General features: G+C 38.3%; 1 protein-coding gene across 3 annotated transcripts in view; it reads left to right on the forward strand.

Annotated features, from left to right (window-relative positions):
- TUSC3 (tumor suppressor candidate 3) overlaps nucleotides 1-12,547 on the forward strand; it is a 116,469-nt gene that overhangs the window by 61,093 nt on the left and 42,829 nt on the right. The gene's annotated exons all lie outside the window — the stretch shown is intronic.

Raw genomic sequence — 12,547 nt, forward strand, 5'->3', positions numbered from 1 at the left:
ACAGGTACTTCTTGCCACAAAGACGATCGCATGAGCATACTCTCAGCCAAAGAGACGTGGATGAAGAGTTCAAGGTTTATGTGAGCGGTCAATTGTAAGCAGTACGGCAGGGCCCGAAAGCCACCTACATAGCACCTTGGACAGCGGGGAAGAGCTTTGCCCGTTAGTGTGTAACTAACTCTTCACTTGTTCTGCCTTTTAACAAACTGTAGCAAAACTTCCTCCTTTTTAATATGCATCATGTCAACATACATTGAAATAGAAAATTATGGGTTAAATTTTGTTTTAACAAATTGATTTGCATAATTTTGTTACACTACTGGAACAAAATAGAAGATTAACTTTGCTTCATAAAATGAAACGGTTACTGGTTCAGGATTTTTACTTAAACAATGCTTGTCCAGTAGAATGCTAATAGTAAACGTTTTCCTTTATAATACATGTGTTTAAACTTCAAACCATAACTTGACAAGTAGCACTATCCTTCTTTGGTAACTTTCATATTTTAAACTGTATGTATTTCTTGAGAAATTTTCATGTAGGATTTATGTTTTTGAAAATAATTATAATGAGGCCATTTATATAGCCTTTCCAGTGATATAGAATAAAATTTTACAAATGAGGAAGAGTAATGTTCCAAGAGGAAGTAGTAAAGGTGAGATCAGAAGGGTGTATAGTGTGACATGACTAAGAGTCGTTTGAGGAATAAGCTGATAGTAATTAGACTACATTATTTTGAAATACAAAGTTTAGACATGATATTATTAGTAACAGTGCTTAATGTTTAAATCTTGATGTTAAAAGCTATTTTAAATTTTTGATAAAAATCTAAGGGTCTGAAATATATAAATCATGGGTAGAACCTAGTATTTTCTGTATAGAGATTGACTAATTAAATTGGGGTGAAAGGTCACGAAATCTCCATAATCTTGACAAACAATTCTTTAAATTAATATGGGTAAGAATTAATAAGGCCCTAAAGATACGTATGGCCAGATGTCGTCCTGGAATGTATTTCTCTAATATCTACTTTTCTCTAGTACTCAATTGTTCAAAATATTCTTTGAAATATGATGCTTTGACTTCTTTATTTCAACTTCTTCATTTACAATTTACTTTCTGATTATAAAATTAATAAGTACTCATTATGGAAATTTAGAAAATTATAAAATATTAGGTACCGGTGAAAGCCACCATCTTATCAGCAAGAGTGAGCATATTATACAGTAAAGCAAACTGCCTATCTAGAGCTAATTAGAGAATTCTGTTGCATTTAGCTATATATATATAAAATATATATAGATATAGATGATGACATATATATGATGATGGCGCATATATATATATAATGACAAATATGAAATGTAGAATATTAAAAGCCAAGCTCGACATCCAGAATATAAGCAGAAAGCCTAAATGGCCACTGAAAATGGAATGGTCTTGTCTTACGTTAAGCAAATATTATATATGAACCACTCTACATACACACAGTTTAACCAAGGGAATGCTTCTAGTGTATATGTCCCCAAGAAGAGGCTGTGTAAAACAACAGCCAAACAGAAGTGAAGAGAGATTTTTCAGGGTTGAGGTGGTGGCAGACCACAGGTTCCTGATGCACCTCTAGCTGCATTTTTGTTAAAACACTGATATTCATCAAAATGCAAAACAGTCAACAAAACTACAAAGTAGAGCTATTAAGCCAAAGTGCAGAACTTCCACTGACATCAGATCAATTGAAGTGGACACTGGTGCGCAGTTTTTTGCACTTGTGAACATCAGAGTTCATTTTACGCTTTCACCAGTATGCTTACATCTATTTTACTTATTCCCAGAAGTCTCTGGATTCATTTTTGGGTGGCACAACTGTGGGGCATGCACCCACTACTTACAGCTAGTGGTAGAGGCCAGGGATGCTGCTCAACAGCCTGCAATGCACAGAACAGCCACCCAGCAAAGAATCATCAGACACAAAATGTCAGGGTGTTAAAACTGAGAAGGCTTGCTGTAGAGCTGTAGAGAGGCTGAGATACAATTTTGTGGTAGATATTTCACAGCCAAGGAAACCATCCCATCGAGCATGTATACTCAAAGGATCACAGTGACCTACAGTGTAATGTTTAGAATGGTTGTATATATTGAATGCCATCAGCAAATAACGATTGATATGGAAATAGTTTGGGTATAATCATTTTTTTAAATATATCTTAGAAAACATGGTGTACTCTGTGACATTTTATATGCTTTAAAAGAAGTTTACATAAGAGTAAGTGAAGTCTTTGGCCCACAAACCTGAAGTGTTCAGGCAGAGAAACAAAAAGAAAACAGGGTTGAGTTCTTCCTAAGTGCTGCCTCTTACTAGCTATGGGATTTGGGGCAAGTTCCTCTGGTCCTCTATGAAATGAGTCTTAATACTACCTTTCTTACCTTGTAGTTGTTTGAGGTAAAATATGATAATACACGTGCAAGCACTTTTGAAAGTCTTAGTTTAGGTTCTTCTCCAAACCAAAGACAGCGATTCGAGGGAAAGTAGTTTCTATCGGAGGGAAGGAAATGTGGGGTAGAGGTGGGAGACCTAGTCCAGAAAGGGGAGGCAAAGGTGTCAGCCCCGCCGTGGGGTCTCAGGAGCCCCTGTGAACACAGGTGGTGCGGGGAGCTGAGGTTCCCCCCATCAGTCGCTGGCCGAGTGCTTTTCCCTGGGAGAGGCATGGCTTCCCCCGACCGGCGGGCTTCAGCTGTGCGGTGTGCACGGAGGGCGTGGGGCCCGGGCTCATGGGCAGGCGCTCACAGGCAGTGTCTGCTGCACCGTCCACTAACACACCAGGTTCATTCCTTTGTAGTAGGATCCACAGCAGAGAAAAGAAAGCATGAAGAAACTGACTTTTGAATTGGTGTTTTTCAGATGCCATGCTCTGAAAGAAATAGCAACAAACAGTACTCAAAATGCCTCATTAACTGTGGGTGGTTTTTAAGCCAGTATCATATATGTCTTGTAAACAGTCCTTAAGGAAAAGTGTAAAAATGTATACATATTTAAGAATATCTATACCCATCAGAAATGACTTTATCCTTATACACATTTTAACAGTTCTTACACAGGTAAACAGATCATGTGTTTCCTTATAGTAGGTTTGTTACTGATGCTCTGTCAAGAGGGCCTGTGTTTTGAGTTGTATTTTCCAGAAGTGGTATGTATTGGAGTTCTGAGATTCATCCTTACTGCCCAATCACCTAAGAATCAACAACATGCACTTAGGGAAACACCGGTCAGAGCGGCCCATCGTTTTCGGCCATCAACAGAATCAGTCAGTATATGGCAGCCCGTGTCGCCTCTGCACCCCTGACTCTAGCTGGAATAGTTCTGTTTTCTCACTGGACTGAACTAACTGGCTCAGGCCGGGGGTTACCAAGACTGTGGGGGATGTTGCTGGGTCTTCATTTAGCTATTTGTCTTTAAAACATTAAACATATTTGTAATGTTGGTGACTTCACACTTTCATGTAGGAATTGTGGGGTAGAACATGTCTAGATGAATCTAACAACGGTACCAGAGTTTAAGTTTCACTGCGTCAAACCTAAAATGGTAAGTTAATCCAGAGGAGGTGAGAGCAAGTAGTGGTGCAGGCGGTGCGGTGCTGTGCCGACCTGCAGGTCTGTCTCTCTGTCCCCGTGAAGATGCTGTGGGAGGGCACAGGTCTTGACGGTCCACTGAGCAGTGGGAGAGTCATCACGAAAGCCGTCATTGACGTGTAGCTAAAGGGAAACTGTACAACTAACTGTAGAGTGATGTGGGCCGTAAAGACATCTTCTGTTGTTTAAAAAAAAGAGCCATTTTAAATGAAATGAATTTAATGAGCTAAAGCTTATACTTAGGCTACAACTCTCAACAAATTTTTTTAGACATTTGGGTTTTTATCTGCTGCCTGAGGATTGCTGTGGGTTTACCAAATATAATCCAAAAGTTTTCGCTGTGTTATAGCTCAGTTGTTAATAAAGCCGAGAGCTGTGTTCTACATGCAGTACAAAACCATTTTATTGTAAAATGGCTTGCGGCTTAATCTAGAATTTATCCTTAATGGAGTGATTTTTCTGTTTGGGGCAGGTGTAACAAGCAGCCTTACACTTTCATGCCTCAGGATTTTGCATGTGCTAGTTCTTTGAGGGACATATTTTAGTCACAAGTTGAAAAATATATAGGCTTATTTAAGCTAAGTGTAATCATTTTTATATAAAAATATTTGCAGGAATGTTCACTGCTTTCATTGTAATCTTCATACCACCAGTCAACATATAAACAAAAATTTTAAACAATCAGCAAGAATACACTAAAGATATGCAGAAAGCTTATGGTAGAGTTCACAACTGAGATTCTGCCCTTTAACTTACTCATTATCTTCCCATCCAATCAATGTTTGTTGAGAGCCCGTTCGATTCCAGGTAGTGTGTTTGCCATGGAAGTCCAGCTACATCACGGAGCTCATAGGTGGCGGAGAGAAGACGGACTGGCCCACTCCCAGTCACTCACGCCTCACTGCTGCCTTGCATGGCATTAGGAGGCGGAATCGTTTTAAGATTTGTGTTTTCGGTACCACGGTCCCTTTGTTGCTATGACTCTACGTCTTACCTCTCGCAAGTTTTGCCTAACTTTTTTATTCCTTTTGATTTTTACATGTTTTTCATCTGTCTAGTTGGCCTTTGGTGAAACTCCTTGCCTTTGTTGCCCACGTGTTGCCACCATTCAGTGCCTTCACTCTGTCTGGTTTTGACTCCCGTCTTCACAGTTAATTGTACGCACTCTTGGTCCTGACCTCTGATCTTCTCGAGTGCCGGCTTTGGTAGCCAACCCACACTGCCGCTCTGCTGCCTTTCCACTGTCGTCTTCTGTGACCCTGGCAGTTAATTGAGAAGGACCGTGGGATTTGTATCCTTATGTCCTAGCAAAGCATTTCACACATCATAAATGTTAAATTAGTAGTGGCTAAAGAGATGAATAAATCTTTCTTTGCAAATAAGAACTCAAGTTACAGTTTTAGCATTTCAAAATGTTAAGTATATCTGGGAAAAAAATGGTTTTCCCTCCTGTGGTGGGTTGGTAGTTTGTAATTAAAACCCTGAAAGCATATGCACAGAAGGAGTATAAAACCAGAAATGAGAATGTATTTTCATTTGTCAGACTTAATCTGACACAGTTAAATATGCTCTCTGAGAATCCAGAATCTGTGTGATTTCAGAGAGAAAAAAAATGGAAAACAAAGGGAAGACAAGAAGAATTGACCCTCCCACAGAGAAAGGGATAAATTGTTAACTGGTTCGTGTTGTTCAAACGTTTTCCAATTTTGGAAAATTGTTTAGTGTGCTGGAAAGAGTAACATACTAAGTAGACCCCTGGTGCAGTTAAACACCAAGGAAATTATTCTTGTGCTATCAAAATTAATTTAATTATATTAACATAATTCATAACGAGCATATACATACTAGTTTCAGAAAAGGATTTTAAAGTTTCTATACCCTCAAAAAGAACATGTAAATTTTAATAACTCGGTATTTCTCATTCAGTGCATGTTTCTCAAGCATTATTATATTTTGAGTCTCTATAATGCTATGGCAGTCATTGATTTAATTACAATTTTCATAAACTTGGATGGAATTAACGTTAAAATGATCACTTCAACATTCATATTATCTGCATTATCTTTAGATTAAAAGACTAGGAACTACAGGAAAATTTGTCTAAACTTGGAAGAGTAGGTGACGTTACAGTGTGTCTTAGTGAAGTAAAGGGGTCAGACACACGGTGACGGAAAGTGTGACTTCGGGTGGTGGGCACGCAGTGCACTATACAGGTGATATATCAGAGAACTGCACGTGTTAAACCTGTGTGATTTTTTGGTTTTGTTCTCTGCATTATTAAGCATTCCTTTTTCTTTTTTATTGAATTAACTGGGGTGACACTGGTTCATAAAATTACGCAGTTCTGAGGCAGACCTCTCCACGTATCCCGCTCCCGCTCCGTCCCTCCGGCAGTCGCCGCACTGCTGCTGTCTGTGTCTGTCGGTCTTCTCTTCTTCTGGAACCTTTGTAATTTTATTAACCAGCTCACCTCATTAAATTCAATTAAACAGGAAAGAAATAAATGCCATTTAAAAAATAAGTTTTAGTGTTTCTGTATATTTAAGGAATTTTTCCCCATAAAGTCTTAAACACTACATGTCCTAAATGTCATGTATATTTATCAAAACAAAATGTCCTGTGTCCTTCTTCTATTAAAAAGCCACAGTATGATTTTCTCATGTTGTAGAATAAATTATACTTTAGTTATAAATTCTAAAATTTCAGAATAATTAATAACCCTACAGGGAAGAAGCAATAGATATGCCTTAGAGAAATTTATTATTATTTTGTATCTGTTATGATGAACATTTTAAAATAACAGTACGTGTGTGTCTGTCTCTCTTTCTGCCTTCTCCTTTATTTTTTCTCTCATCCATTTTCTCCCTCTCCCCAAATATTACTAAACTTTGGTGTCATTTTAGCGAATAGCCTAAAACATATGTGAGAATGGTATGCAGGTAGCATAATGAGTCAGATATATTTTATTTTCTGTTGATTTTGGTTTCAAGTGAACACATAATACATTTTCTTTTATTATAAGTGCTCTTGAAGTGACATTACTCCTTTCTTTACACTTCAAACGCTGTCTTCCTCTCTCCCAGCTCAGGGGTCACTTTTTGATGTAGTTTCTTATGACCTTGGATGAATATGATAGTCTCCTGCCGTGAATGGCCATGGTAGTTATTTGTCTTATTTATTCCTTTCAGTTTCATGTCATATGTTTGCATAATCATGTCTACTAACAAAATGAAATGATCTTGACCACAGAGTAAGAATATTCCTCATCTTTATAGCCTTCTTTATAAGACTATATAGGTTTACAAGTACATGTACTCTAGCTTAATCTCTTTGAAAGGATTTAGACTTACCCAGGGGATAGTTAATGTATATTTACCCCAAGCTGTGTGTTGAAATACAGAATTTATGTCATAAAATGTTATAAAACTATTTTTAAATATCACATGCCTCTACTATAACATATCTTTTTATCCCTGAGTATAAAAATAGTTTTTAAAAACCTGAAGTTTATAATATTCTAAAGTAAGCCTTATTCTTAAAATGAATTTTATAATAGAGGTACTAGCAGAGCTGCTGCGTTAATAAAGCAAAAGTCCTTTAATTCTCTCCCCAATAAGCAATTACTGTGGAGAGCAACCTTTTATTTCTGCCAAGAAATAAAATTGTTTCTTACATCAGTTCTTGCAAGAATCTTTCAAAAGCTCAAAAAGTTAGGTAACATTACAATTTTCTTTCACTGAAAGAATGAAAACAATATTTTAATAATAAAGGGAACATAATGAAATAAGTAGTCACTAACTATATATTGTGCCTGAAATTTGCTTTGCAATAAACTGACTTATTAAATCTTTGTGTTACAGTTTCGGTTCAAAATGTAAACTACAAATCTTCAGGAATGATTTTCACATTATGTGAGATTGCATCACACTATTACACTCTTTAAGGTACATATCAGTCTGGTTCAATTTAATTGAATATGCAAACTAATAACTACAATTTATTCTTATATACGCAATTAAATGGGACCAAAGATGGTACAGGCTTTTAAAAAAAATTAATAGTACCTGAAAATGTGAAATAGTACCCAAGAAAAAGAACAAAATGGAGATAAGCAATCTATCGGATGCAGAGTTCAAAGCACAGGTTATTAGGATGCTCAAGGAATTCATTAGGTACTTCAACAACATAAAAAAAAAGACCCAAGCAGAAACAAACGTTACACTAAGTGAAATAAAAATTTATGGGGAATCAACAGTGCAGTGGATGAAGCTGAGAATCAAATCAATGATTTGGAAAGAAAGAAGATAATAGCATTCGATCAGAACAGCAAGAAGAAAAAAGAATAAAAAAAAATGAGGTTAGGGTTCGGGAGCCTCTGGGACAACTTCAAATGCACCAACATAGAATCATAGGGGTGTTGGAAGGAGAAGAGGAAGAGCAAGAAATTGAAAACTTACTCGAGAAAATAATGAAAGAAAACTTTTATAATTTGGTGAAGGAAATAGACATGCAAGTCCAGGAAGCACAGAGAGTCCCAAACAAGATGGATGCAAGGATGCCCACTCCAAGACACATCATAATTAAAATGCCAAAGGTTAATGGTAAAGAGAGAATGTTAAAAGCAGCAAGAGAAAAGGAGAGAGTTACTTACAAGGGAGTTCCCATAAGACTGTCAGCTGATTTCTCAAAAGAAACTTGGCAGGCAAGAAGTCACTGGCAAGAAGTATTTGAAATGATGGAAAGCAAGGACCTATATCCAAGATTATGCTATCCAGCAAAGCTGTCAGTTAGAATCTACAACCTAGATTACTCTGTTCAGCAAAGCTATCATTTAGAATTGAAGGGTAAAGTGCTTCCCAGACAAGGTAAAGCTAAAGGAGTTCATAATCCCCAAACCATTATTATATGAAAGGTTAAAGGGACGTATTTAAGAAAAAGATAACAACTGTGAACATTAAAATGGCAATAAATTCACAACTATCAATAGTTGAATCTAAAAAAAACCAAATTAAGCAAACAAGCAGAACAGAAACAGAACCATAGATATGGAGATCATTTGGAGGCTTCTCAGTTGGGAGGGGGAAGGGAGAGAAGAGGGAAAAGGTGCAGGGATTATGAAGTACAAAGTGGTAAGTAAGAATAGACAGTGGGATGTTAAGAACAGTGTAGGAAATGGAGAAGCCAAAGAACTTCTATGCATGACCCATGGACATGAACTAAGGGAGGGGGGATTACTGCAGGGAATGGTGGGTACCAGGTGGGGGGGGTGCATAGGGGGTAAAATTGGGGCAACAGTAATAGCATAATCAATAACATGTTTAAAAAATAATAAAAAGAAGAATGAATGGGATGAACAAACAGCTCCTCCAGCCTTTGGAGGAACCGTGTAACAGTTGCTTCCGTTTCGTCCCACTCAGACCAACAAAGCTCTGATGTATAGAGCCAAGTATCAAGGCAGAAAAGCAGGGGCTGCTATTAGCAGACACTCAGTGGGAGTGATTGTTTTTTCACAGAGACCAGCTCAGAGGGAGACTCATCTGATTTCTCTACCGTTGAAGCTCACAGCCAGCATAGGGAACCATGGATGCCCTACAAATTTTGCCAGCTGTCACTCCGTTGGCATTTGCATCAGCTGATGCCAGCAACCTGAGTTCCTCCCCACTCTGCGAAAGCCCAGAAACTACACCAGCAGCCATCCCAGGCCTCTGCAGCTGTGCAGTGTAGGAAGGACACCAGCATCTGCCCCTACTCTCACAGGAGGCCAGGAGCTGTACTGGCAGCCACTTTGGGGGACTGCAGTGCAAGCTTAGACAGCCTGTTAAGCCTGCCAAGCCCAGTGACCTGAGCTAAAGACACATCATTCCCTTCACCCCCACCTAGTGCCACCACATGGTCCACACATGGAGTCCTGGACCATGAGGCTCGGGGTGACAGCAGACTCCATTGGGTACCTACCCACAAGTGAAAGGTGACTTCCCTTATCGAAGTCAGTCTGTGCAATTTGGAAGAGGTGACTGCTTTTGTTTTTAGGTATTTTTTAACTTTATTTAGTGTATTGGGTTAACAGTAATTAGTAATATTATGTGGTTGCAAGTGCACATTTCAAGCATATACTCCAGCCACACCACCCTGAACTCTCAGAGCTCATCTGATCTCGGAAGCTAGGCAGGGTTGGGCCTGGTTAGACCTTGGGTGGGAAGTGACAGCTTCTTGAATTGCTTATATACCTGTGCAGCTCTTCAGTGATCACAAAGAGTCAGGGGAACATGATACCACCAGAGGAATACAGAAAGCCTCCTGTAACCAGCCCCAAGGAAATGGAAATCCAGGGAGTGCCTAAGCACAGAATTTCTTTTGTTGTTCTGAAAAATATTCAGAGCTGAAGAATAAAGTGCTGAACTAAAAGAGCTGAACAGAGAACTTTCACAGCAGACTTGACCAGACAGATAAATCAGTGAGCCAGAAACAGATTAATTGGAATTACCCAATCAGAGATATAAAAGAAAAGTAGACTAAACAAAAGAATGAAGAAGTCCTACAAGACCCATGGGACAACACTGAAAGAAATAACGGGAGGATCCCTGGAGTCCCAGAAGAAAGGAGGAAAAAGCGGAGGGAAGCTGAAAGCTTATTTCAATAAATTATAGCTGAAAACCTCCCAAGCGTGGGGAGAGATTGGGACGTGCAAGTTCTGAAGCTAATTAGTAACCCCAGAATTTCAGTAAGAAAAGATACTCTCTAAGACACATTCTAATAAAATGTCTAAAATGAAAGACAGGATTTTAAAAGCAACAAGAAGAAAGAAAAATCTCATGCAGGGTAATCCCCAGAAGGCTAACAGCAAATTTGTCAGCAACGACCTTGCAGGCCCAGAGAGAGGGATGACACATTCAAGTGCAGAGAAGAGAGACTGCCCGGCAAGGATTCTCTGCCCGTCAGAGTTGTCCTTTGAAATGAGGCTGAGATAAAGACTCTCCCTAATAAACAGCTCAGGGAATTCGTCACCAGAACTGTTTTACAGAATGATGAAACAGTTCTTCAAGCTGACCCCAGAGGATGCTAATTAGTAACGCTGAAAATATATGAAACACCAGCAAAGGTAAGCATAGTGTTCAGTTCCTAATACCCTGATCTGGTGATGTGATGCATTAACTACTTTAATGTAAAGGTTAAAGGACGGAAGTATTAAAAGTAGCTATAGGTTCAATTTGTTAATGGATAAACAACATAAAAAAGCTGTAAATGGCGACATCAAGAGACATAAACGGGAGAGTAAATGATTGAGGTTTTTATATGTGGCCAAAGTTATTATCAGGGTAAAATAAACTGATAAATATATGTGTGATGTTTTATGGAAGCCTCATGCTTATCAAAAAGTAACCTATGGCAGAGTCACAGCATCGTTCATTCTGGAGAAAGAAGGAGATCCTATTATTTTAGACAACTTGAATGAACCTTGAGGGCATTATGTTTAGTTAAATAAGCCACACAGATAAAGACAGTATGAGATGACATATATGTCAAATTAAAAAAGAAATAAAACTTAGAGAAACAGAGAGTGGTGGTTATCAGGGGAAGATACTGGTCAAAGGGTACGAACTTCCAGGTATAAGATGGGTAAGTTCTGAGGATATGATTTATAGCAAGGTGAATATTATTGACACACCTGTATTATATACTTGAAAGTTTGTAAGGGAGTAGGTTGTAAATGTTCATACCAGACACAAAAAATAAGCAACTGATAATTATGTGACTAGACAGACGTGTTAGCTAATATACAGTGTTAATCTTTTGTAATACATGTTTATCAAATCAACAGGCTGTATGTATCAAACTTACACAATGTTATAGGTCAATTATATCTCAATAAAGCTGGAAAAACACTGCAGAGAAAACACTTTTCTTAAAAGTACTACTTGCTGCAGAAAGAAACTTCAGTGCAGAATGAAACTTACTTCTTTTTTAACAAATTGCATTTCCTAATGAATTTCAGATCTTGATAGTGCATGATTTTTTTCTCTTATAAACGTTTGAACGAGAATGACAAGCCATTGAGCTACCTTGTGGCTTGTTAGACTTAGTGCAGGTCACAAAGAAAACAGACTTTCTATTAGGCCATAACTAGAACACTGGAAAACTCTAACTCAGTGTTTATAAAGCATGGAGTTGTAATAGAACTTTAAAAAAATTTTTGTGACCAAGTGATTGTCCTTACAACAAGTGCTACAGAAGCAAGAGTTACACAGACAACAAAAACCATATAAAACATCTTGCTGGCCCATTCTTCATAAGCAGGATTTGGGTCAACATTAAGAATATTCTAATATTGCAGCCCACTTAGAGCATGCATTGGAATTGAAGCCATTATTAGTGGTAGAGATTGAATATAACCTTGTCCTAAATTGCAGCGCCAGCAGCCAGCTTAGGTGATGGTGTTACACACATCCAATCCCACTGAAATCCAAATAATCTGAGTCTGAGCAACCAGTGGCACTGACTCAGAAAAAAAATGAAGTTTCTCATGCTACACCAGCAGAAATATTTAGTTCAATTCAATGAATAACCGTCGTGTGCCTTTCACTCGTTGCTCTGGCATTATATCAATATTTTGGGCTTAATTCTTGCATTCATGAATTTCACAATGTAGTTGAGAGGAGAGTATACAGTTCATTTCTAATCAGTGTGACAAGAGCTATAATCTTGAGAAAAGCCAAGTGTGTGAGCACAGAGTAAGGAGGAAGGAAAGGCGTTTCCTCTCAGGGCGGATTGGTAAGAAAACTGACAGCACATCAGTAAAAGGACGAGTGGAAAGTGTATCCAAGATAGAGGAAGGACTGAAGGAAGGCCACATGCCTTGCTCAGAAAACAAAGCCATTTGACGTGACCCGCGCCTGTGCATGTCGGAAAGCCAGGCTGCGAA

This window comes from Phyllostomus discolor, chromosome 11 (genome assembly GCF_004126475.2).
Source record: "Phyllostomus discolor isolate MPI-MPIP mPhyDis1 chromosome 11, mPhyDis1.pri.v3, whole genome shotgun sequence".
Classification (NCBI taxonomy): domain Eukaryota; kingdom Metazoa; phylum Chordata; class Mammalia; order Chiroptera; family Phyllostomidae; genus Phyllostomus; species Phyllostomus discolor.